This window comes from Epargyreus clarus, unplaced genomic scaffold (genome assembly GCF_041222505.1).
Source record: "Epargyreus clarus isolate Ecla_fem2 unplaced genomic scaffold, WU_Ecla_fem_2.2 ptg000019l, whole genome shotgun sequence".
Taxonomy (NCBI): domain Eukaryota; kingdom Metazoa; phylum Arthropoda; class Insecta; order Lepidoptera; family Hesperiidae; genus Epargyreus; species Epargyreus clarus.
The window spans coordinates 12,248,529-12,274,575 of NW_027332227.1; the positions used below are offsets into that span (position 1 = coordinate 12,248,529).

Here is a 26,047-nt window from a genome sequence, read left to right on the forward strand (position 1 = left end):
CATTACCTACATTATGAACTTTTAGCACACTTTATATATACTCACTTTCGGTTCTTGTATTAACTTAATAACCCTAGTATGTGCCTTCCCTAACACTAATTACAATTAGGTATATAATAAAGAATTGTTTCATGTACTCCCTAATCATTGTAACCGAACAGATAATAGTAGACAGATTATTATTTTTCTCCTAAATATAGATACATATGTAGAATACACTAAAATAATAATACAAGTTATATAGTTTGTAATATTTTTTTTTTTTTTTTTTTTTTTTTTTTTTTTTTTTTTTTTTTTTTTTTTTTTTTTTTTTTTTTATTTATAATATTAGAGTAGCAGACGAGCATGCAGTCCACCTGATGATAAGTGGCTACTGCCGCCCATGGACATCTGTAATAAACCCCAGATAGGATTAGATATTCCTACCTGAGGTCGGCCACAGATGCGCCGCTACCCCTGAGGACTAAGCTGGAACGCCTCGGAAAAGTCTTTCTCCCTTACCACACCCTTCAAACCGGAACACAGCAGCGCCTAACACTGCTGTTATTAGGTAGAAATAGGTGTGGCGGTGGTGCCGCCGGAGTCGAACCACAGAGGGTTCTACCACCTTCAATTTCAACCTTCAATTTTAAAACGTGTTGTGCATATTTGTCTACTATTCGTATCAAATTGTATCGTATCGTATAAAAAGTATTTAAGGTTATATAGCTATAGCTAATATTCATCCAATTTTTCATAATGCCCCTAATGTACAGGTACAAACTGGAAGTTACTAAAGTTAAACACATGTAGACGACATTATTAATAACAATCACCAAAGCGTATTGGGAACGGAAAGACGACACAAACGAGTAGTATTCCTTCCGCCAGATGTCTGCAATCGATTATTGCAAGTACCTACGCGTGGATGAACACTGTTTTAGCTGTGGAACGAAATAACCTTTACATGACTGTGTCTATAATGCATATGGGTATAAATCTTTGGAGCTGTAATAAATAGAAGAAAAAAGAAACATGAAAAAATATATACAGGTAGAAGAAAAAAGAAACATGAAAAAATATATACAGGTAGAAGAAAAAAGAAACATGAAAAAAAAAGAACTTAAATTTTATTAATTTACCGTAAAGGAGTCGTAGTTCGTTTTTAAATATGATTTTACTTCAATATATATTAATCACATCGTTTTAATGAACCGTTACTGCCATACCCTATGTAATAATAATTTATCGTCCTTAACACGATCGTACACTATAACTTGACCTATTCGTAAGCATCTCATTGTTTTCTTCCCTCCTGAATATCCCTATTGACTATAAAAATGTTTGATATTGTATTGAAATATAAAATATTGAACAATATTTTTGAAAAAAAATATGCATTTTATAGATAACTTTCCTTTGGGTAGTCGGTTAAGAATGAGATGATTGTAGTAACGTATTAAGTCATAGATACTCGTAAGTTTGGTGAATTATATAATAATATCATTGAGTCAACAGCTTGTACATAACTTAAATGTTTACGAAGCCAACATAAAGATAACTTCAGTAAAACACTCGCATACGGTATTTATCTCTATTATAGTTGTATCTGTTTTACGTTGTCGAAACTTTGGCTCGTCGACAAAATGAATCACCTAACTCCATTTTAGACAGCAGAATTGACTGGTTTATTTGGCGAAATATGTTGCCAATGAATGTATGTAACATATATATGTGGAAACTATATTTTACATCCGTCTGCTGTTGAATTCTAACGTCATACAATCTAATTCGGGAAGAATAATAGTTGGTATATTTATGATAGTTGTGAGTGCGCATCAAGAATTGATTTTGAATTCAAATGCGACAGAAGCGGGCAGTATTTATTTAAAATAATCAAAAATCTTTAATAAATATTCACACAAAATATAATAACAATCATATTGCAGTTTTTGTCATTGAACTCAAAATCATTGCCAGCTTACTCATGCCAATTAAAATAATTGTGAATGACAAAAAAATATGGGAAAAATACTCCATCAGCTTTACATAATAACAAGAACGTGCGTCAATCCTTTACGACTCGAACCAAAATCCTTCACTTGAAGTGTAGGTACGAGATTACTTACGAGAGAATACAATCATGAATCATGCACTTATCTACAAGAAAGTAAGAGCCGAGAACATAATACCTGTCGTATGTTATTTATGATTGCTTCTTATTAACCCAAGTCCTTCGATAGTGAAGTTTGTACGTCATCGCCGACGCGTCTTGGCTTCTTTGTCATTTCTGGTTTTCCCAAGGTTGACTATAGGTTTTCTCGCAAAATTCCCACCCTAATCTTTGGTAAAAGATCTCACATATCAAAAATCTTCAATGTCAGTACTTTATTTCATTTGTTACCATGAAGAACATCAAAAGCAGAAACCAAACTTTATGCGTTTCGGTAAAAGAGCCTCAGAAGCTCATTCAACATATTTCACCACAAGTAAAATGAAGACGACAAAGTTAAGAATTTCTGCTATACACAAGTTGGAAATGATATAGGCACCAGCTCAAAAACTTTAATACTATTAATCTATTCGATCTTAATAACTTACATGCAACTACTTTGTATCCACTTCAAGGGTTACTATTACTTTAATTAAAAGTAAAATCAAGACAAGAAACTTCGTATTATGTGTAACATTAAAACAATTAAAAATAGCCATTACACGCAAAATATAACGAAGTTTTTTGAGATATTTTGCAACCGGATTTGAACAACAAAAACTTTGTTAAGCCGTATTAATCATGACATCATGAAAGTAAAATAATACTTTATAAGTTTAAAATGTCAATTTATTTTTGATTACCGTGTAATCCACTTGGTATACGTGTCCTTTCACTTGTATTATTAAAACAACTTCTTGTCCATCGATTTATTGTAAAGTAATCAATTAATTGTCTATCTTATTGTATTCTGGGATGAAACAGTACTGAAAAAGGTTGAAGAACAAATGAGTTTTCAAAAACGTGTTTCTTTATTGAAGCAATAGATGGCGCTATATACCTTTTAATGCAAGTTTAAAGTTATTTCGGTTTAACGTGATATTCTAAGTAATGCATTTGCATTACCTTCGTTGTATGTCGTATATAACGTTTCAACTTTCGAAACGGAAGTAGTGACCCCGAAAGCAAAACTGAGTCAAGACCTTTCAAACGATGGCTCATTTATTCATTTAAAACATGTAAACTTGCTGGTGGGTTCATCAACAAGTTTCACTTTTGTTTTCAATGTGGGTGCAAAATAAGAATATTATGATATTTTATAAGAACAAAGTGATTGAGCTCCTTTGCTCGTTAAATAAATTGTTAAGATGCATTCTTTATCGTCCCTGAGAACGGGCAGGAGTTTTACAAGGACAGGTTACAATTGCTTTGTCATAACCAGAAACGGTCGCATCATTCAAAGTACGCAGGTAACCGTCCATACGTTTTAAATGTAGAACATCTTAAAAAACGAAACCAGATTTTTAACGTAAGTTCGCAACAAGTTTTTTTAAAAATATGGACCCTAACTTTCATACCTACGTTCCTTTTTATTGACTGGGATTTTGTTGCTAACCAATATTTTGCTCTGTAGTGTTTGCAAAATTGTCGTTACGATTTTACATAGTTAATACAAACTAGTATTTATTTCATTAAAAAGACGAGACGAGACATAAGTTACACATTGTCGCGACGTTACCGTTTCTATAAGTTCAAGCAAAAACAATAAAGCAGGGGAAGGTGTCACACTCCTAATTAATAACCTTGAACTTTATTTGTCATAGACAATCAGCTGTCTTTCGTCATGACGCAATAATCCCCGACCCACACTAATCGATTTGTACACGCCATTGTGTTATTAGTTGCAAAAGTCCCTTCAAAACAAAAAATCAGTAAACCACAGAATCAAAGACTATCATTAAATAACAATCATAGCTGTAATTGATGGGTTATCTTACTAATGAATGTAAATTCGTGTATTTGGTATAGTATCTACACAGATTTAATCTATCATTAAGGTCATAACTAGTCAACCATTACTTTTTATAGTAGAAGATAAGCATGCAACCAACTGATTTAGGGTTATTACGAATACATTGATCATATACTGCTTCTAAGGACCAAAGTTAACCTCCTTACAAAACTAGATTACGGCAGCAGATTACTAGTACTATTGGAAAGAAATAGGTGTACGAACTATAGCTTCTTATTATATCGCTACATTAATTTAACTGAAAATGTCAAATGTTACAGTTACATCCGTCTAAAGAACAAGACATGAATAATAAAAACCTACTTGGAAAAAATAGATCGCTGATACACGCTTATTCAGGCAAAGAAACTGTTACTAACTGCTTATATCTAGCGGACCTAGTGACTAACCTTGTTGTATCCCGAAACGGTGAATCAGGATGCTATAGCGATTATGTTAACCATGAGTAAAACGTAGTTCGTACGTAGTGTGGATTTATTTTATGTAACTGTAAACTGAGGTGACTGTAACCAAGTATTCACGTGCACTTCAAAATTTAAAGTGATTAACCTCATCATGACTATGTTAGCTAATTAGCCCACGGTTGCTCATTATCTACAAAGATGATTAATCTTAGTTTTATAATGTTTTATGATTTGGTCTAAAACGACGTTGTACAGAATCTTTAACATACTTATCCTAGTTGCCAGATTTTCTTCACTCATGAAAATTTATTGCAAAGTGAAATTTTAATACCATTTTTACGTGACCAATTGTATTTTTAATTCTAAAATAAGGCTTGGTACAAGTGTCAGTTTTACCACGATAAATGTTTAGTAATAGTAGCTAATACAAAATCTCATCGCGTCTTATCTTTCGACTTTCTGAACATGGCAAATATATTTTTTATCAGCAGTATCTAACAAAAACTTCTATATTTTTTATGGGTATGGTATCAACAGCTACTAAAACAATAAGGTATTAATTTTGCACTTCATAAATTATATTTTACTAGTAACCAATTTTGTTGTACAAACAAACCATGTTAAAAGGTAGACAGTCTGGTAAAGGTGACTCACTCCAGTACATTTATCGTCATAATAAAACATAACAGAAGTCTTGCTGTACTATTATGCAATAGAGCGTTAACTGAAATGGTACAATATAGGTACTTATAAAGTACCTAGTTTGACTACCAATTTGTATCAGTACACAGAAATGTGTGTGTTAGTCACGAAGATCGTGGACAGGCGCACAATATTCAATTCATCGATGAATCCAAAATAAAATGTTTAGGCGCGTAAAAATATTACAAAATGCCTTAAGCTCAGATCATTACTAATATCTTTCCTATCTTTTGGTTGCCTGGAAGAGAACGCTATTTTAGTGAAAAGGCCGCGAATTGTAAATTAGTTTATTTTTAAAATTTTGTATTTTTTACTTTTAATTTGGTGTACAATAAAGAGTTTTGTATTGGATTGTATTGTATCTTTCTTCTATTGGATGTCTTAGGAAGCGATCGGAGTATTAAGAGCCATAGCAGTTGAGCGAAGTGGAAGAAAATCCATAATACATAGGCAACAATGCCTTCCTGCTTATCAATTTAAGTCTTGTGATAACGAAAGCACAGCAATTCGATAAATATGGCAGTGAGGTAGAAATAGTTATTTCGCTTTCACGATTTATTGAATTACGTCCAGCAATAGATGTAATTGATGGATGAAAACGAAGGACGTCATATTTGTAACGTCACAACTTCCAAGTACTGTAAGTTGTAAATGGTACCGTAATGTATGGGAAATCGATTGCCTGACTAAAATTGGTTCGGATGACTAACACAAGTGCACTATACCATTGGATGAATCAATACTCGTACATGAATTCTCAATATGTGTTGCAGACACACATTTATAATCTGATGTAATGTACTTTGCTATATAGTCTACGTCGTGAATACCACCACTCCCTCGTTTCGTCATAGGAAGCGACTATGGGATTTATTAGAGGATGAGTAGTAACGTTTTCTATTGAATTCATCTACTGCAATCAATATTGCGTACAGCGTATAAAATCTATAAGCCGTCTTATTATGAAGATCTATGCCCAATTCTTTGGTTCTAAGAATTTACGGATAAATATTAAGTGATATTTCCAAAAGGGACACGTTTGTAACTGTATCTCAATCTATGAGTCTGTAATGGGTAGTAACATAACTACCACCTCTTGCCAGTTTTCATAGTTCCCTAAATCCTTCTCCTTGTCCGGGATTCTGATCTGTGTCCTTGTAACGATAAAACATACCCATCAAACTCATGTGTTATATAATAAAAACCTGTTGTTGTAATTGATAGTATTAAATAGTTGTACGAATTTACGGGTAACAATCCTAGACACAATTAATTTACCAGTTAATTCTTGTTAGTCGGTATTGTTCTCTTCACATCCCTAAATGTGACTAAAGAGTGGTATATATTCCAAACTGATATTTTTCAGTTGAACGCTTTCTATATATATATAGAATATAGATCTTATCTTCACGTATGTTTATGTATTTACGTTTTCGTTTTAATAATACTCTCTAATTACCATAATTATATCATTAACCTCGTATAGAGGGCGTAGAATATAAATACGCGAATTATACTTATACAAACGTATCTCTTTTGTGGTTAATGACTTGATATAACCAATTCCTCCTTCAGATGACAGTAACAAGTACCTACTTGTACCTACTCAGAGTAAATATATATCTCTTTGATATCTTATATCGCCGTTATTTTGTAGGCTACACCTACTCGATGTCAATGTGCAGAGTATAAACGCAAAAGTTAAACTGAAAAAAAACATGTGCACAGATTTTGATATATAGAAAAAAGGCAATTTTGCTCTTTTTTATGGCATAGTCATATTTATAAAATGTGAATAAGTTAATTTGCTTTGCATAAAGTAAATTAAAAGTTAATAACGAACATTAATACAGTACGAGTAGTTTGAAAACAAAATGAAATTTGATATTCTCAAGATTTGTATAATACAGCAAACCATGCTTATATTCACGAATTACTTCAGGATCGATCTTAATACACGTTTGTACCATAAACAAAAATATAAACACAAAGATTTAACCGGAATTTTGGGGTTTTCAACAGTGACGTCTTTCACAGCAATTAATTAAAATGTTAATATGCATTAGTTTTTCCATTAATTTTACCGGGAAACATATTTATAATGGTTGGCTTGTTTTCCTTATCATACCTACCGAGTTTTTGCTTTGCTAGTTTTACTTACACATAGCTAAATATTGAAATAGTTCAGTAAATTATTTTAACTTTGTATTTTCTTAATATAGAATCTAATGCTTTGTATTTAATGAATCGTGTAAAAATAGTAATATTAAATGTTTTACGCAGAGCTCTCATGCATGAGAGAAAGAAAGATGAAAAGTTCAGAGATGCAGACCTAAACATCTTTCATAATGGTAAAGTCCTAAGTTTCAAACTCAGGACCAACCATCACAAAAGCCGAATTACAAACCACTAAACTTTCACTGATTTAGTGATATTGCCTTTAACATAGCGTGTTTGTTCAAGATTTAGATATCCCTGCAGTTGCTAAGTCGCAGGCTGGTCTATTTCGATCAGGGGTTCACATTCCCCGACGCTCGGTCGCTCCCTACTTGCTTTTATTCTGATCTTTCTTTAGCTTCACCAGGGTAGGGTGAGTCAGGTTTGCTTTGCTTTTTGTACAAGTTACTAATTGTTTTATCATTGGAGTTTCATGTTTCAGTTTTATAAAGCTTCTACCTTATGAGCTTAAATGTTTTCATATTACTAAGTTTCATACTATTCATACTCACACAGTTGGATTTTCTGTGACATTAATGTCATGGACACACAGACAAAAAGACCGTAGTAAGTATATATACACCCAGTACAATAATAAACTAATCTCATCGTTAAGATATCCACTCGTTCAGAAATCGAATCTGAAATTCTTCAAAACCACGAACACTGCTCCCCTACGCAGGACATACAACTAAATTTTTTTAACGATGTTACTGAGGCTATATAATTTTACTAAGGTTGCCCCACCTTCAATATTAGGAAGGATACATGAGCAGTATTTTTAATGAAAATTTTAAGTACAAGATTAAAAAAAAAATGAATTGATTTGAAAAAGTAGTCAGATTATTCATTACCACACATTAGGGTCATACGGGCAGAACCGCGCGGTAAACTTTATTACCTATATTGTATAGTATAACCAATGTATTCGTTCTGATACGGTAACCGATGTTAATGTTTGAATATTTATCAATTTGCGAATGATTACTCAGAGACCGGTTTAAATTGGGTAACCTACCTACTAGCAACAACTGCCTGTAGAATTTATTCAGAATAAATATATTCCATTATGTTTGGTAGTTGTTATGTAAGAAACTAATTTATTCGAGGTATTTACTTACAATCGGTAGGTATTTGGTCCAAGAGTGAATTTTGATCAAGAAATCAAATTAACATAATTGATTTACACAGTTTTTGATTATTACAAATAACATAGGTACAAGGACGTGTACTCTGAGACGCAGATCCTCAAAAGAAATCTACATTTATTATTTATATGCTTGCTCGACCGGGGAGCGAACCCGGAAGCCTTTGCATGTTAGACCAGTGTAGTGACCACTCTACCACGCGGGTTGTTTAATAATAAATAATTCATAGTAATAATGATCAATTTAACGATTGACATTACGTGATTGCGTGTTAAGAATTTATTGTATGAAGCCCTTATACGTATAAATATTTGTATGACTATGACATCTATTGGCTGAGTATAATGGTTGCTTAATATTATTATGCGTATTACCTCTTATAATCTTAACCAGCGTCTAATAACAAATTGTTGATTTGATTTAGAAACTAGACAATTATTATAAAAATAAAAAAACACGCCTGCTTATACACATGTCTGTCTCCCACAATTGAGAAGTATCCAATGACACATCATAACAATATTAAAATTTGTTAAACCGTTTGGTCTACAAGGCGTGCCAAATAATGAGACACATACGCACATACCTACATTCATACATGCAATACAAGGCAAAAAAATCCCTCCGCAGTTGGAAAAAAGCTTCTAATATCTACCCCTGCATCATAACTTCTATCATAGTAAAGTAATGGCGAACCATGCTTCACTTTCAACACCTATAAATTGTTTAATACCGTAGTTAAATTATGGACTAATTGATTTATGAAGGCATGTATAATACGCAAACAAGATGAATAATGCTGAATGAAATTGAGCAATATGATTAATGTTTATTTGCTCTTCGTTTTTACCTACAAAGTTTGAAGAATTATTCTAAGGCAAGTTTAGGTATACTAAAATATTGCCTCCATTAATCACTAGTCTATACCTAACTAGTAAAGCAGTTGCAGAATTAGCAGTAACAATAGCCGAAGCAGTAGCGGTAGCAGTAACAGTAGTAGTAGCGGTAGCGGTAGCGGTAGTGGCAGCAATAACAGCAGCGGTACCAATAGTAGTAGGGAACCTGGTATCCTTAGTTTATTGCAGAAAACATGATTTCATTTTAACAGGAATTTCACTTTTTGACGTGACAACGTCTTAAATTAGGTTGCGGCTGGGAGTCACTTATGAAAAAGTGTAACGCCCGGTAACGTTACGATGAGTCACCGAACGAGAGAGAGGCCCGCCGAATGCCTTGCGTCTCTCTCCCACTCAACTATGATCGGTCTGCCGCGCGCGCAGCACTAGAGACTAAACAAAATATATTTCTATAGTTAAAATTTGTGCAATTCTTATTTTCATTCAATTCCTTGTTCCTATTGTGCAATTTAATTATATTCATATCAATAAATATTCTACCGAGAAAAAGACGTTGTCACGTAAAATCTTCGCCCGTAAAACCGACTTTACAGGCAACCATTTTGTATTTAGGTACGTGGCATCCACCACACGGCAGCTAAGTGTAGAAAGCATCCATTAACGTACATACATCTCCATCCGTCATTATCACAATAATAAAAGTACTAAAGTAGACCTAAATAAACTTGACTGTAGTATTCCTAACAAAATATTCCATAGAAAACCACCCATGTTATTTTCGTCATTTTATTTGTTCTACAACAAAACCGGTTTTACTAAAGAAATTAAAACCGAATCGTCTGCCCTTCAGTGCCCCGTTCAGTTTTGGGATCAAAATTCTATTATGGGGCCAATCCCCTTTGCCGATGTAAAAAGTTACAAAAAACTAACGAAACGTAGGTATCACGCGAATATAAATTTAATACACGCATCAAGCAATTTTACTTCTTACAACGCCTAGAAATAAAGGTTAAATTGTAATGAAACTGTTTCTTTCGGCAAACACTACTTTGTTGAACGATATCAGCCCTCTTTAACGTACACGCTTTGATAAAGTTGAAATCTCTTGTTGTATTAGCTTACTGTACATTTTCACTTAGTAATTAAAATCCTTTATGTTTGGTATAAAGGGATCCTATAATATCCAGGGATAATACCATCAATACAAAAACTAAGTTAAGCTTTTGGTTAAATCAATACCTATATTTTTATAACTTAGTAAGTCATAATGGGTTAATTCCGGGTTTTATGTTTGACCTGGCAGACATGTAAATGATGATTTTATTTTTAGGGTCACGTTGAATACTGAGCATCCCATTCTTACACTATGAATTTAAAATGCTTAATGAGTAATAGAACAAATTATTGCACGACAATATTATTAGAAGGCAAATTAACATAAACATACAATAAATATTGATCATAAAATACTTACATAGGGATAGAGTACTAAGTACATTGTACATACATAAATTTATATAGAAACAAGAACAATAATAGTATTATCGCTTGATTCAGAAGACAATGAAGAAAGTGATTTATTTATAAAGAAGCTTAGTTATTTATGTAATAGATATGGTTTGCAGTCCATATGACGTAGATGTCTCAACTGACTTACAAGAAACCAGACCAGCGACAGCACTTATTGCTGCAAGGCAGGAATAGGAATTGACACCCGTACCATAAATTAAGATGTAGAAAGAAATGTAAGTGTAATAATACATTAATAAAATACTGTCACTTCCGATCACGTCCAAGTTACATCCTCAAGTCGTAACCAAACGTAAAGTTTCAGTGAAAGTAAATTTCAAGAACGTTGCCCAATCATTACAAAACCGGACGAAACGTTATCACAGTTAACTGTGCTTAATTCATACTGTCAATGTTAAGTACGTTGATATGTGTGATGTGATATGATTTATTCGATGAGGGCTGTCTTGTGTAATTATTATTTGTTACAAAGTAATGCATCGTAGAGAGACTAATGAATCACAATTGACTGAAATTAGGACCCTTATATAGAGAATTAAGGGATTCTATATAAGGGACCCTTATATAGAGATGGTTGGAAAGAATTTATGAAATTTAGTGTTGTAATGTATGTTTACAATACTCGTACTTACGAAACATGAATTAAATATAAGTAGGGTCAATATACAGCTGATAATTCTTCCACTACCAAATGAAATACAATTGATATTGAAGAATTAAGAAAAATTAAATCGAAAATCGTACAAGCTGTTTAAACTTGAGGATTTTGGAATCTAGAATACTTGCAAATCCAAAAACAATGACTTGACAACCCTATGACAATAAAGATCGACGTCCCGTTCGAATGACATCAATTTATCATTTGAAAGGTCGAAAGGAAGTCACTTTCACTTATACGGAGTCCTAGTTATGCTGGCCAGGAATAATATATGAATATTATAATTCATGTCACTATGACACTTACTGTGCCTTTGGTAACGTAACCTTCTCCGACTGCAAGATAACAGTTGGTATATGAGATGTTATCTATCCTCTTACAGTTAATATTTAAGATTAATGACTTGTATTAAAAGCGCTGGGTTAAAGTGTATTTAATCATACTTTTATATCAAATCTATACATCATGCTAGTAGGTACATGAGAAATAATAGGAAATCTGTCATCAATGAAAGACAATTCTGTCGGATAGATAATAACGTCTAAACATGGAACCAATTAAGTGTTAATTTAAGTACCTATAATCATATAATTTTGACAATACTTTTAATTTTACCCGCTTTCATTAGATTTTTCCAAGAAGACCAAGAGATATTCGAGGCCTAAGTTAAATGAATCTTGCGTCAACAATAAGGTTAAAGCTAATACCTAAACATTTACGTAACAACCATCGAAGTATATAACGTCGTATCTTGGGTAGAACCAATAACATAATCAGTTAAGATAATCAATGTGACGTTCTCAATTTATTTTATGTAACGATCCTCCAGACGTAACATCTGCGTCAGTTAGTAAAAAAGCTTGTAAATAACAATTTTCGTACTACGCATTCACTGCTACGTTGAAAACTCCGAAATTTACAATATTTACCTCAATTATGCTTATTAATATTATATTAGGTAATTAAGCGGTTATGGCGAAGACTGATAGTGATGACGGCATATGAAAACAATGTTGACAGCAAACTCTATATTAGTTTAATAAAATGTCTTATTATCTCAATAAACTATAGAAATTACTAGTTGTAAACCTTTCATCACCGTGAAAAACATCTTTAATAGTAACTGTATGTTATTGAGCTGTAGAATTTTTCCTGCCGATGAACTAATCAACTTAAAATCCCAATGTCTTTGGACTTTTAAAGCATTCATTAAAAGTGATGAAATAATCGAAAGCAATTAATATTATGATTGTGTTCTATGCTATCAATATTGTGATAGTACTATAATTAAATTTAAATATAACATGTAAATTACATGATGTAATACATGCTTTTGCACACCCGTCTATTAAATGATCTCTTTCAATTAATAAGGAATATCGTTCCGATTAATTAAAACTGTACTTAGCTATAATAATATCGATAAATCTATTTCTATCTATTCTAACCTAACATTTGCTCAGTGCTGAGATCTGTCTGCTTCAGTTTAACCTGTCTAACCTTTTATATACCCACTGTCTGAACTAACCGCAAATTATTACACTCTTCGTAGAATCAATTTCTTGTGTGGCGTGTTCTTTAGTTGAAACCGGATTGGTAAGTGTAGTTCGGGGTGCCCTTCAGCCCATTAGACTAATGACCTCAAAAAGCAGGTGGCAACAGGGGCTGAGAGTTTTATATTTTAAGAGCATTTATGACAATAGGTGATAGGAAACTGATGAAACTATGGTGAACTTTTGAGCCCACATCAAAGGCAAACATAATTTACCTCACTGAGACTGTCTATTAACTATTTCTTTTCATAGCTGTTAATATATTGAGGAAGTTTGCTACAGTTTACACATTATATCTAATTGGACGGATATCATCATGTATTATCATCAATGTAAAAATTCATTAAGCAATTTGTTCATTAACTCGGTTTTATTATTGTCTTATGTCTACGTGCTTTTATATACGATATTAAGTGTGATTCGCAAACATATTAAGAAACATCACGTGTTTAAAATGAACAGTTTCAGTGATTGGGCACACGTGATAGGCATTTATCATTATTTGTCGAGTCACGTGCATTAAGTGCCTTTCTAGTGCTATCATTTTGTAATGTCTTAGTAACCAGTTCATAATAATCGTGCGTGACTTTAATTATTGTATTTGTCGTTTAATCTCTATCTACTGAGAAATTATCGTGTGACAAATGAGGATTGTATACGAAAGTTACATTTCACTTACGTAAATATTTACCAAACTGTTAGAAATCATCGTTATATGAAATTGCAGTTGCATGAGTTAACTGCTTTAATAGAGTTATTTAAGGCAATAAGGCAAATTGATGTAAAATACATTATTGTCTGGAATTGTAAAACGATTTCTGCTTATTAGATGACTTTGAAGATTAATCTAGCTAATAGAGATTTTGTTGTGATAGTGACTGAAAATTGTCACTTTGCATCTTCTAGTTATAATATAATAAAACATAACGCATACAAGCGACATCGGCAAGAGATTACAACGATCGCCGGCGAGACTCGCTGGCGTTGGGCGCGATAGTACGCGACGATCGCCGGTGTGTAGACTGTTGCTCGTGTATAAGCATTAAGCTTGATTAAGCACTCCAAGCGCTTCGGTCTCGCCGCGACAAGCGTCAGCGTTCGGCCCGAGACTTGAGCTAAGCGACAAGCAACGCGTCAAGTGACGCGATTTTTGGCCGTCGTTTATTTGTTGCGGAACGCGCATCACTGTGACCTGTCGCTCGACCGCGCAATATGCTTTATACATTTATATTGTTCTTTGTTTAAGCTTGTCGCCTCGCTCAAAGCTGTCTTGGTGAGATATGGCCTAGCGGTGATAGGGGTAATCACTAGAACCGGTTAATACGAATTACTTAACTAAAGAATTCTAGAAATTATACTGCCTGCAATACAGATAAGTTAACAAGGCTTTTCTTTGATTCTTTGATAATATCTCAAGTATTGAATAATGATAATAACAAATACAATATTTAAATTTTTACATGTAAATAACTGGTAAAGATAAAAGAGTAATAAATGACTTATGACTTCATGAAAGCTTGTGATGTTTAACTTCTTGTAAGTATATGTAATCGTGTAGGCACTGTTAGTATAGCAACGACAACAACAAAGTACATTTTGAATACCCGTTACGTGAATCGTTCTGCAAAAGAATTAAAAAATAGGCAGACAGAAGTAATTTCGTTTAATGAATTCCCTCGATTGCAAAAAATTCTAACCCCATTTGTAAGGGAGAACTAGGGTGATTGAACTCTACGTTGATGGTTGGTTACCACCCTCGTGACTGAAGTACCTACTTGCAAATAACCACCCTATTTGAGAAACAAAATATAAATGGGTTTAAAAATTGTATGATTCAATTTCATGCCTTTCTTTCGACCTATGTTATTACATAATTTGATATTTGCGCATATTTCTATGATCGTATCGTATCATGCTCTATGTCATAGGTAGTGTTTCAAACTATGGATCGAATTTTAGATAAATATTATCAATAATGATAACAGAATTCTTCGTGGCTTGACTGCGGTAAGCACAACTAAAGCTATACATTTATGTTGTATATCTATCTATTATATTATTGTGTAGAACTATTTATTTCTTTATATCAATTTCGTGTTTGCTATTTCGTACAGTTCAGGGATAGTAAGCGCTGGAAAAGTATAGTAAGATAGAGACACTTAAAAAAGCTTTGCATCCTCTTTTGTGACTCAATTACATTTAAAAACTAATTTTTGGATTAAATAATACACCACTTTTATGGAATATTATGTTCTAAAAATGTGACACTTTATGTACAAGTATAATATTGTAATTATAAGAGTCACAATCAGCTAAATACGATAGTTTGTTTATTATTTCGAATGATGTAAAAATGTCTACGTGTGGAATCATTGTTGAACTGAGCAAATCCAATTATATATTTATTGTGTTTGCAAGCACGCGAGAGATAAAAAACGATATAAAAATGCGGATGTTTTAGTTTTATAAGCAAACTGCAATACAGGGCCTAGAACAGGTTGTATTGATTAATGTGTAACACGAGACAGCGGTGTGTTCGTAGGCTCACCATGCGACCAAAGATCGAATGGATATTCCGTTTTAAATTTTATAAAAATAGTTCTGATGAATTTTTTTTAAGGAATTTGATTTTTTTTTGTTTTTTATGAATGGTACATTTCCATACTACAACTGTATAATTTTCGACCAATTATTTTAAAAATTATACTCCCCTCTTTAATGTTACAACCATTTTTTTCGCTGCGGCATATTCCTAAAATACAAAAACTGGAGAAGTAATTTTGATATATTTGTCTTACAATGGAAGTACTCGCTCACTGATCACGTAATTATGATACTTTTGAGTTATATAAGGTACTTGGATTGTTGCCGGACTTTAAAGAGATTAACTGTATGATACTTTTCCTATTATACATAATTATAAAGTATGTTTAATAAGAGGAATATGTTAGTAAAACTGATAAGTGAGCGATAGTCATAAGTAGATACTTATAAAGAATATCTGTTTATCAACCATCATCAATAATTGCATATTCAGTTTGTATTGTGGAACATAACTACATCGGAAATAAGTACATCGTTTATAAAGAGCAGTGTATACATGTATCAGTAACATAATGGTACTTATAATAAATTAAATATTTAAGCAAGAAAATCTTTTCTTACACAATACAACTTTCTATAGGATATTTTTGTAATCAGAATAGAAAGCAGAATCCACATTGAAATATCAAAATGATTCTATGCACGACATTATGTAGTTTATAATACCAGCGTTCCAAATGACGAGTTTTATTTTCGAAACTTGTAACTTGCCTTAACTTCAGTTGTTTTAGAGCAGTCAAGAGTAATGTGTTGAGATTACAATTGGTGTAATGCACAGAATAGCACTGAAGGTCCAGAACTTACAATTACTTTTTGTGTCCCAATTTTACATTATAAGTTATTGGTAACCCTTCAATACTAAAATCGTAGAGTCAGTATTCTTAGCATGCGTGAATAGAGCCTTATTGGAAGAAGGTTACACGTGGAGACGGTGTTGACGCTGCATTATGGCGGTGGCGCTAATGTTGTTGCTAAGCTAGATTGGCTTTGTTAGGATTGCTTGAATTGCACTATTTCAATCGTATTAAACGTTTTTTATTGTACGATTGAAGTATCACCCATAACATCTGAAGCCAACTCCATATAGAACTAGAGTGCTACCTAAGGTCCATGACACATGCGTCACCACTTCTGAGGACTACAGCGGTCGCCTCATATATAAGTCAGCTGGTCACACAACCTATCGAAACGCAATAATTGACTCACGCTCTGAATAGGTGTGATGGCAGGCACCTCCTCAGCAAATATAACAGCACCAGTTTTTTGGTTTACAGGACATAGTGAAATGCTGATACTTAGCACAGAGCGTTATAAATTCGTTCTATGGTCAGCAACACATATCTGGCTGACTTCAACTAGGGCTCCTATCCTTTTTGTGTTTGATATCAAGTTCCATGCCAACATTTACCATCGGATGGATGACATATTCGCCTGTTACTAATAATAACAGGAAATAATCACTCACGGTTTCACAATGGCAGACTTGATTCAATATGCTCATGAAAATTTATGCGCTAAATAATGGCCTGGGCTAACAATGTCTCCTATGATTACCTCTAATAAGGTCATCCAGATTTTAAAGCTATTAAATATTTTCTTTTAGTTTATTTAAAATGCCATTTGAAAAAATCTGTTCCCACTCGCTCAATGGAATCTAAAGTTCACAAAGTAGATACACTATTATTTCCAATTAAACTTTTTCTTTGATTTTGTCTACCTGTCCTTCGAGATCATGCTAACTTAACGACCTGTAAGAGTCTTTGCTTTGTTTTATATTTAAAATGTCGTTGCTACCTACATACATAAAAATATGTTTAGCAAATTGAAATATTTTGCAACTGTATTAAAACTGTTTTAGCAGACACGAATTTGAGAAGTGATTACGAGATAAATTATCGATTACGACGTAATCGTAATCGATACAGGTGTCAGTATATTGCTTGCAATGAGGTAATGTATTGTAATATTACAAATCACCACTCATGCCTTCTTTCGCATCCAAACATTTTTTAAATAATCTTTTGAACAATATTTTTACAGTGGCCAATATTCGATCTCATTTGTATTTAGATTGTCTATCTTTACCCGAAATTATCATAATTACTTAAACCTATTACATTATTACTTCGGACAAATCAACAAACACAAAATTTGAAAGCGAATTAACTATAACAAAAATGTATTTCAGTATCGCATATAACTGATTTTGAAATCATAGAAAGTTACTTAATTCAATTTGAAACATACAGATTGTATATTCATAAGATTGGTTATATTATATTCGATTACTATAGTATTTTATTACGAATAAGCAATTTTATTGTCGTTAGCCTTTGATGCAACTATTCATTGATCTTACATCACCAAGTGTCATAACGTGTGTATACATTTTTATTAGTCATATTTGAATTAATCTAGTTCAGCCAAAAAGCAATACTTATGTAGTAAACAATTTCTACATCCGATTAAATTGAAAGAGAAAAGGGTAATTGCACGATATAACGACATTCTTTAAATAACTTTCATGCAAAATATTAAGCCAAAAATATGCTTAAAGTGATAAACAAAAAATATAGCATTTCTACCGTAACATCGCCCTCAGAGCGATGTGTCCCGAGGATCAATAACCGGCATCTCAAGGAAGTGTCTTATCGTCGACGAAAAACGTGTTAAGCGAGATAACTAAAATCTTCTATACTTATGAAAAGCTAGTCTTAACTGAGTGATTCATCATCGCAGAGCCTAAACTATTACAAAAATGTGATATTTGGACAATACGTTTCTTTCATGACGTAGGCACCCATTATAGGACGATTTTTTTATATTCCACCCCTGAGGGAGGTTATAGAGGGTTCGAAAATTGTTTGATAATCCGCTAATTGTAATTTATAAATCTGAACAAATTAGACACACTATAATATATTGGGACCTAACTACTCAATTTCTAAGATGTACAATAATTTGAAAAGGACTAAAATAAAAACGTTGTCGTTCAGCTAAGTCCCCTCATCTCTTGACACGAGTGTAAATAAAAATGATTTGATTTAAATAAAACTTTTCATTTAGGTAATATTTGCATGCCATGCATTTATTTGATTGTTTGACAATCATGACACAGTTTGCTAATACACAAGCTACCTACCTACTCATTCTTTCTTTGTACTTTTCAAGTATAGTTCTCAGTAAATACATACTAATGTAAGGATCAGATCTTTGTATGCTTGTTTTCTAGTAGACAGTGAGGCGAGTGGATAAGGCCGATGCACTTGGTACACCTGACTTGATAGTTGGGAAGTCATCAACATGTAACTGGATCTTGTACCTTGGTGTCGGATGTACATTAATTATGGTGTGCTTAGACGGAAAAGGTGCAGATAGGGCTTTTCATGTTGTACGAAAACAGTTGCTTAATAAAACTTGTGAGATTGTAAGGTGTATTGTCTATTAGTACAATGTTTACACTTTAATAAGTTTGTAATGTAATACAATGTAATGGTGTAGGTATTTCTACCTAATAACTGCAGTGTTAGGTGCTGCTGTGTTCCGGTTTGAAGGGTGTGGTAAGGGAGAAAGACTTTTCCGAGGCATTCCAGCTTAGTCCTCAGGGGTAGCGGCGCATCTGTGGCCGACCTCAGGTAGGAATATCTAATCCTATCTGGGGTTTATTACAGATGTCCATGGGCGGCAGTAGCCACTTACCATCAGGTGGACTGCATGCTCGTCTGCTACTCTTATATTATAAAAAAAAGTAACATATATATGTATAGTAATATATCTAAGTAGTACCATTTTTAAAGTCTTACAGACTTATGGACGGTTTGAAATAGTACGAGTAGTTGTGTCTCCCTTACCACCACATTTTATCTGGAACACAAAGCTATAAACACTTTTTATATATTTGAGCCTAATGATAAAGTAGGCGAGCCCCATATCACCCTGCTATTATTAGGCTCTAGCAGAAATATTATCATCAAAAACAGGTGTGGCGGTAGTTCCTCAGGAAACTGCTTGCTTCCTTAGGATTTTCCCATTAAAATATACTTAATAATATTATGTTCTTACTAAGTAATGACAGAAAAGGCAAACCCCATTCGTGCGTATTCACCGGAAGTCAATATCTCCGTTTACTACGTTCCTTCTACTCGTACGTGCATTGGCTTAAGTTACTGTTTGGAAACTACACAATATACTAAACATATTATTTCCTCATACAAATAATGGGGACACGCGATAAGTTCTAATTTGTAATTAATTACGTAAGTAATAACTTGAACGTTTTTTTTGGCCACGTGGTTTATTTTCCGCTGGTAATTTTGGAAATCATGTAATATTAGCTCTTGTGTTGTTGTTAATTTATGATATTTAATTATAAATTTGTAATTACTGCATTTATTTATCATTGTAATAAACTAAAGATTCTTACCTATATTATCACTGTATATAATTTTCTCAAAAATGAAAAGTAATTTTATTTCCAATTTAATATTAAGAGTTTGAGGCTCCATAGACGTTTATTAAACTCACTGGTCCACACATGGATCGCTTAGGTCGTGAGTGTATTAAAATATGTGTTTAATACACTCCCGACACAAAGACCCATGCCAAATACAAAGACCTAAAACAAAAATCTAAAACCATCATTTTGATGTCTGGCTGACCGGGAATTGAACCTGAAACCCGTTTCAAACCGGTATGAGGATAGCTCCGCCATACAGATCGTCAAGTAGTATTAGCTCATACAACAATATATGGCTTGACTGGTGTAATGGAATTATGAATTCTATTACCTACTTCTGCCACTCTTTATGGTATGATAAAGTAAGACGAGAATAAACTATCAATTTGTCACGCCTGTCAAAATTGCAACAAACAACTTGAATATAGGTTATTGTATTAGAGTAAATCCGGGTCAGCTTTGGTCACCACCTAACCATGTTAAGAATCTGGTTTTAGCCGTAGTAGGTCAACCTTCGGTCTTATCAGACCAGGTCGAACAGTCACTGGAAGGGCTTACTAATGAGTATAGTTAACGTTGACAACCTTTTCGATTTACTGGACGTGTGTCAGATATAAAATAAAATATACAGTACCTAATGCTAATAAAATGAAGCGGGTGAAAGGGCTAAGGGCATTGAGACTAAATTTAGAAGAACCCATCCTGAAATAACGTCGGTGGCATCACAGCCACACCTATTTTTGCCTAATATCAGGGAACATAAGAGGGACACTCATAAATGAAGTAGTCTGCTTAGAGCTCGGGTGGTATAACGCCAACCTAATAAGGACTCTAATTCCACCTAGGGATGATTACAAAACCCAATGCGCGGCAGTAGCCATGCATCATCTGGTGCAGATGGACTTCATGCTCATTTCCCACTTCTTTTTCATAAAATAGAGTAAATCCCAAGAACTAATGGCTTTTGAAGGACACTCAGGTAAATCAATGAAATAATGATAATTATATACGCATCATTCTCATTTCAGGGTGTGTGAGACTGGTATATCGTGCCTGGGTTAGTGACAGGTGCCTACATTCAATGATTATTTACGTCGTGATGTATACTACTTATTATTTTTATTGTAAGTTCACCTTGTGGTGAGCTAAGCAAAATATTAAATTTAAAATATGGTTACATTGAAACCATATCCTAATATCACTCGATCAATTTTCGAAACCGCAAGATTAATTGTGATCTGAGCTTAAACGCACCTTTAGATGCGTTTGCAAGTACTACTAGTGGTGCTATAAGGTTTATGTAATATGCATGTGTTTGTATAGAAACACATATTAGTGGTACAAATATTAGTGGATGAGCAATAAAATAAACGTTTAAACTGACTGTATATGAGTTGGCAATAATTTTTCCTTCCCTGTGCATCATGTGAAACGTAACCTTGCAACTGTCAATAAAATAATCTTATTTTTTTATTTATTAAATAAGAATAAATAAGGACCCATTTGAGAATGTTACGAAATTTTTTTTGAATGTCACGATATTTTTCCCGGTAAACGTGAATGATAATCATGTACTGTGATTCTGATGTGCAAATTATTTGAAAATTTGAACACGTCTAGTATGTGAATCAAGAGTTTAGTTTGTACAATGTACACAATTTTTTGGATGAATTAGTTTGCAACAAATGTCAAATTTCAATTCTGGAGCAATGGGATTATTAATAACCGTTCAGTCTAGGAGAAGCTAGTAGTAGTAGTTCAATAGTAGCAGATGCTTGAACCTTCACCCCAAACTACGGATTTCAGTACAGAGAAGACTTCTGAACTGCCAAATTTTCTATTTTTGCACTCACAGTAAAATCTTAAATACTTGGAGTATTCCGTTAATATTTTGCCATCTAAATTATTTGTTCGTAATATTAGTAAGCGTTTAGCATTACTGACACACGACCTCGTTACAAAAACTCGGTTTCCCACGACCGTTGGGTTTTGATACATGCACAAAACGGCTCCCTATTCGGAACATGACCCCATTATTATTTGATGCTATCTCCCTCGCGCAATGCGTCCAACTGAATCGCCTATCGATACTATCGTTTATGTGAATTGGATTAGGAATTTGTTCAAAAAGCTACCGCCAGGATGCATGGTTTTTGAATTTAACTGCCACAAAATTCCCTTCAAGACTTTTAGGAGTAAGAAACTCATGCTGCTTTACTATTAGGTCCCTATTATTAGTTGCCTTAAAATCATTTTAGTTATTTTAAAGATTAGGCCGAACGAATAGACTAAACTGAATTTTGCATGTTAGTATTTCGAAAGAAACATTTTATTTCTCCTAACATTTTAACTGTTTCTAATCTCTACAATTTTTCGAATATGGTTTTTAGCTCACCTTTAGGTAGATTGTTCCACAGACTTTTACCTGCGGTTGTTTGACTTTTCTTGCTCTTACAAGTGCAATTTAAAATTGAATAGGATCCATAACTGAAGTTTAATTCAAATGCTTTGCACAGATGTTCATATTCCACAAAGGTATGTATCATATTACATTGGTAGTAATTATATTTGTGTTCCCCTCTTACAGAACAATTAATTCAAACAAAATACTACTACACTCATACATAACATGTAGCACTGTTAAAGAAAGTCACCATTGTTTGAATGTAGTGCAGAGACCCATTACAGTACAAGTATATCCTGCACAAGTCGTAAAGCTATCATGTCATAATGGCGCGGAGTGCAGTCTACATGTCTGAAATATAAGGCTCAAAACCGCTTGTACCCAATGACTTCGTGAAGCGAAACCACTTCACGCTTAGCGAACTAAATGTGGCGCTACTTTGCAACAATACTGCGCTCTCAACCATAACGTTATTTGCGACAATCAATACTTTACTGTATACTACGGGGAAATACGCGATCGATATGTTGTTTTCTAGGGCTTAAACGAGCGATCGATGGCCCTAAACTACGATTTGAAGGAATTGACGTTTCATTGTGTTTTTACCTTTACGATTATCAAACTTATCGAACTTCTCCCCAGCATTTTATGACTACAATGCCACACTGTTACTTGTGTGTTTATAATTATAGAACGTGGTTCGTAATTCGTTTCAGCTCAGATTTAAATGATTATTTTACCTAAGTATGAAATACTTCATCTGGCGTCCTTACTCACAATATCACTAAATGCACGAAATTTAACGCTAGAACATTTTGCAGAGAAGGTATATTCTTTTACAATCTAAAATAGTGTTAAATGCTCGTTCTTAAAATAAAGCAGCCGTAATAAAATAGAATGATGTTGTATGTATCATATACATATTTATGACCAAATATCACTTTTGGCAAACGTAATTATGTTAGAAATGAGCACTTAGTCCAGTCGCATATTATCATCATCATAGTCCTCTTCTCATATTAATTACTGTCACGGATACAACTGACGATTGTCGTCCTTTTTCAAAACATAACAACACGAATATTGTTACTAACAGGCACACAAGTAAAATGCGGGTGATAGAAGTCGAACTTTTGATCCTCCAAAGCATACGAGTATATACGAGCATACGAAAGCATAGCATACGACTTACGAGTACCTTGGTGTTGGATGTGGCGTCAAAAGTAACGCCTTGGCCAATATTGATCGTAGTTACCTACTTACGTGACATTATTATATTTTGTCTGCAAAATAATGAAGTAATTCATAATAAATTATTTTGCATTTACCTTATTAGGTATATAATAATATGCACATAATATATGCAACACGTAAAAACCAGCTACCATGTTTTGTGCATTATCATGGTTGTTATATAAAATTTAACGAACACAGATTAAATTTGAAAGTGGTTTTTTTGACAAATTATAAATTGAAAAAATACACTTTAAGGAAGGAAAACAAAACATTTATTTTTTATATTATATTCTCTTCGATGTAAGAAATATTATTCGATTTAGGACGGTTTGTCGGATTTATGAAGTAGGTATTCGTAAGAGTATTAAGACCAAACATTTTCCTCTTGTTCATATCATTTTGTGGTTTTATGGTTATGTTAACTGTTTGATTAATAACTACAATAATATAGATAACTTAAATTGTCAAGGTCGTATCTCAGATAAATAAAATTACTCTGCCATAACTAAATTTTCTTAAAACAAATAATTTTGTTTAAATATTTAAATCTTTATAGGGTATTTGGGGGGTTTAATTAATGACGGTTGACGGTTACATAAATAAAATCGAGATGATTGGCACACGAAAACCGATTGTTTCTAAGAGAATTTATTACTTTTTATCGAACTTTCTTGAAAATCCTATCTAGCCTTACTATTTTGTTATTAATCTTTATTTTATAGTGAAGTGTATTATTTGAGTGTGTGTCAAGTATTGGACATAAAACTCATTTTTTTTAATTATCTTAGTTTATTATATTAATTTTATTTAATAAAAATTACTTATGTCATAGCAGATACGTGAAGCTGAATAAAGTATTTTCCAACCGAAGATTAAATAGCTTTGTGGTTATCTGTTAATAACTAGACACGTTATGTAAAAAAATTGGTTCAAACCAGTATTTGCCACACGATAAACCTACAAGTGGAATATAAAATTACACAGATGTTAGTATTACATGAAATAATTTTCTTATGTTACATAAGTAACACTTGCGTTTTCTGATTAATACTCACTTTCTTGAAAGTTATATGATGACGGTATTATAATAACTCATTAAAACCAATGGATTCTGGAATGAAAATAATGAAAGATCGTCTTATAATTCACTTCATTTTAAGTCTTATAACTTTTAATTTAAATATTAAAACTTACTGTCAAATTTAAAAGTCACAAGAGATCTACTCTATATCCACGTAATCCATAATCTCGGTCGAAGTTTTGGGAATATTCTACTCTGGTTTACGTATTAAACTATACTTTATTATTTCTTACAAACTATATTAACAATGTTAGTCGCCTTAAAACGCCCGAAGAAAGTAAATTATCTACAGTATTTTTACATCATCATGAAATTTAGTATTGTATGACATATGCAAAAATTAGACGACCTACGTTTTGTTTACCATAGATACTATAGGGCATTTAAGCAACCACCAACGAAAAAAAATATTCGAAGTCATCATTTAAATATCCGATTGACTAATGAGTAGATTAAAAAGGGAAGAAAACTGGAATTGCCTACTATTGTTTGAAATACTAGTCATTGAAACCGTCATAAGATCGTCATTAATGAATTGCATTTATTTCTCATAATTTATCCTCGGACAACCTCACTAGTTTATTTGAAGCAATCCCGAGTTGACCAGTTTTAGTTTTGGCAAGTAAACCACTGTTTTTCTATAAGAAGCACATCTTATAATATCTTGTTCTACCTTGGTTTTACGGTTATTTTAAGAACCTTTAGCTCGTCCCTTCTCAAATCGTAATTTGATGGTCGACTACCTAATAATTGTTAAAAATAATAATGAAATAAAATTTACGTAGAAATTTGAACTTTATGCGTCCATGAATTTGACCCTTTCGTGTAATATACGCAGTTTGATATGCAACAACCTTGTCCTAAAAATATTGCGGCCTCTCCTTATGGTCGTGGTCTTCGAAGTTTTTTCGTTCAAACTGTACGGGTTTACGCAAATCTAGTCCATCTGTTGGTTGAATACGATCTATAGTAGTGTGTGTTTAATAGCAAATCGTCGCATGATCATTGCCGGGTGTACCACATGTCACTACACTGTTGTTACTCAATAAAACTAGTTTTCTTCCATACGTAACGTATCAACAACGTATTGCGTCTTCGATTTTTGCACGACGTCGACTATATAATTTCCGTGTCTAATCATAATTGATCTTTGTATTAGTATGCAGTGTGAGTTGCAAATGTATGTAGAAGTA

General features: G+C 33.1%; 2 protein-coding genes and 1 long non-coding RNA gene across 5 annotated transcripts in view; 1 reads left to right on the top strand and 2 right to left on the bottom strand.

The window, feature by feature from the left end:
• LOC140750251 (uncharacterized) overlaps window positions 1-13,037 on the bottom strand; it is an 89,234-nt gene extending 76,197 nt beyond the window's left edge. The window contains exon 1 of the long non-coding RNA XR_012103186.1: window positions 12,969-13,037. This is a non-coding gene — a long non-coding RNA (uncharacterized LOC140750251). The remainder of the gene's footprint in view (window positions 1-12,968) is intronic.
• The window catches only part of LOC140750240 (uncharacterized), a 343,727-nt gene that overhangs the window by 307,475 nt on the left and 10,205 nt on the right, over window positions 1-26,047 (bottom strand). The gene's annotated exons all lie outside the window — the stretch shown is intronic.
• The window catches only part of LOC140750246 (uncharacterized), a 281,508-nt gene that overhangs the window by 237,381 nt on the left and 18,080 nt on the right, over window positions 1-26,047 (top strand). The window lies entirely within an intron of this gene.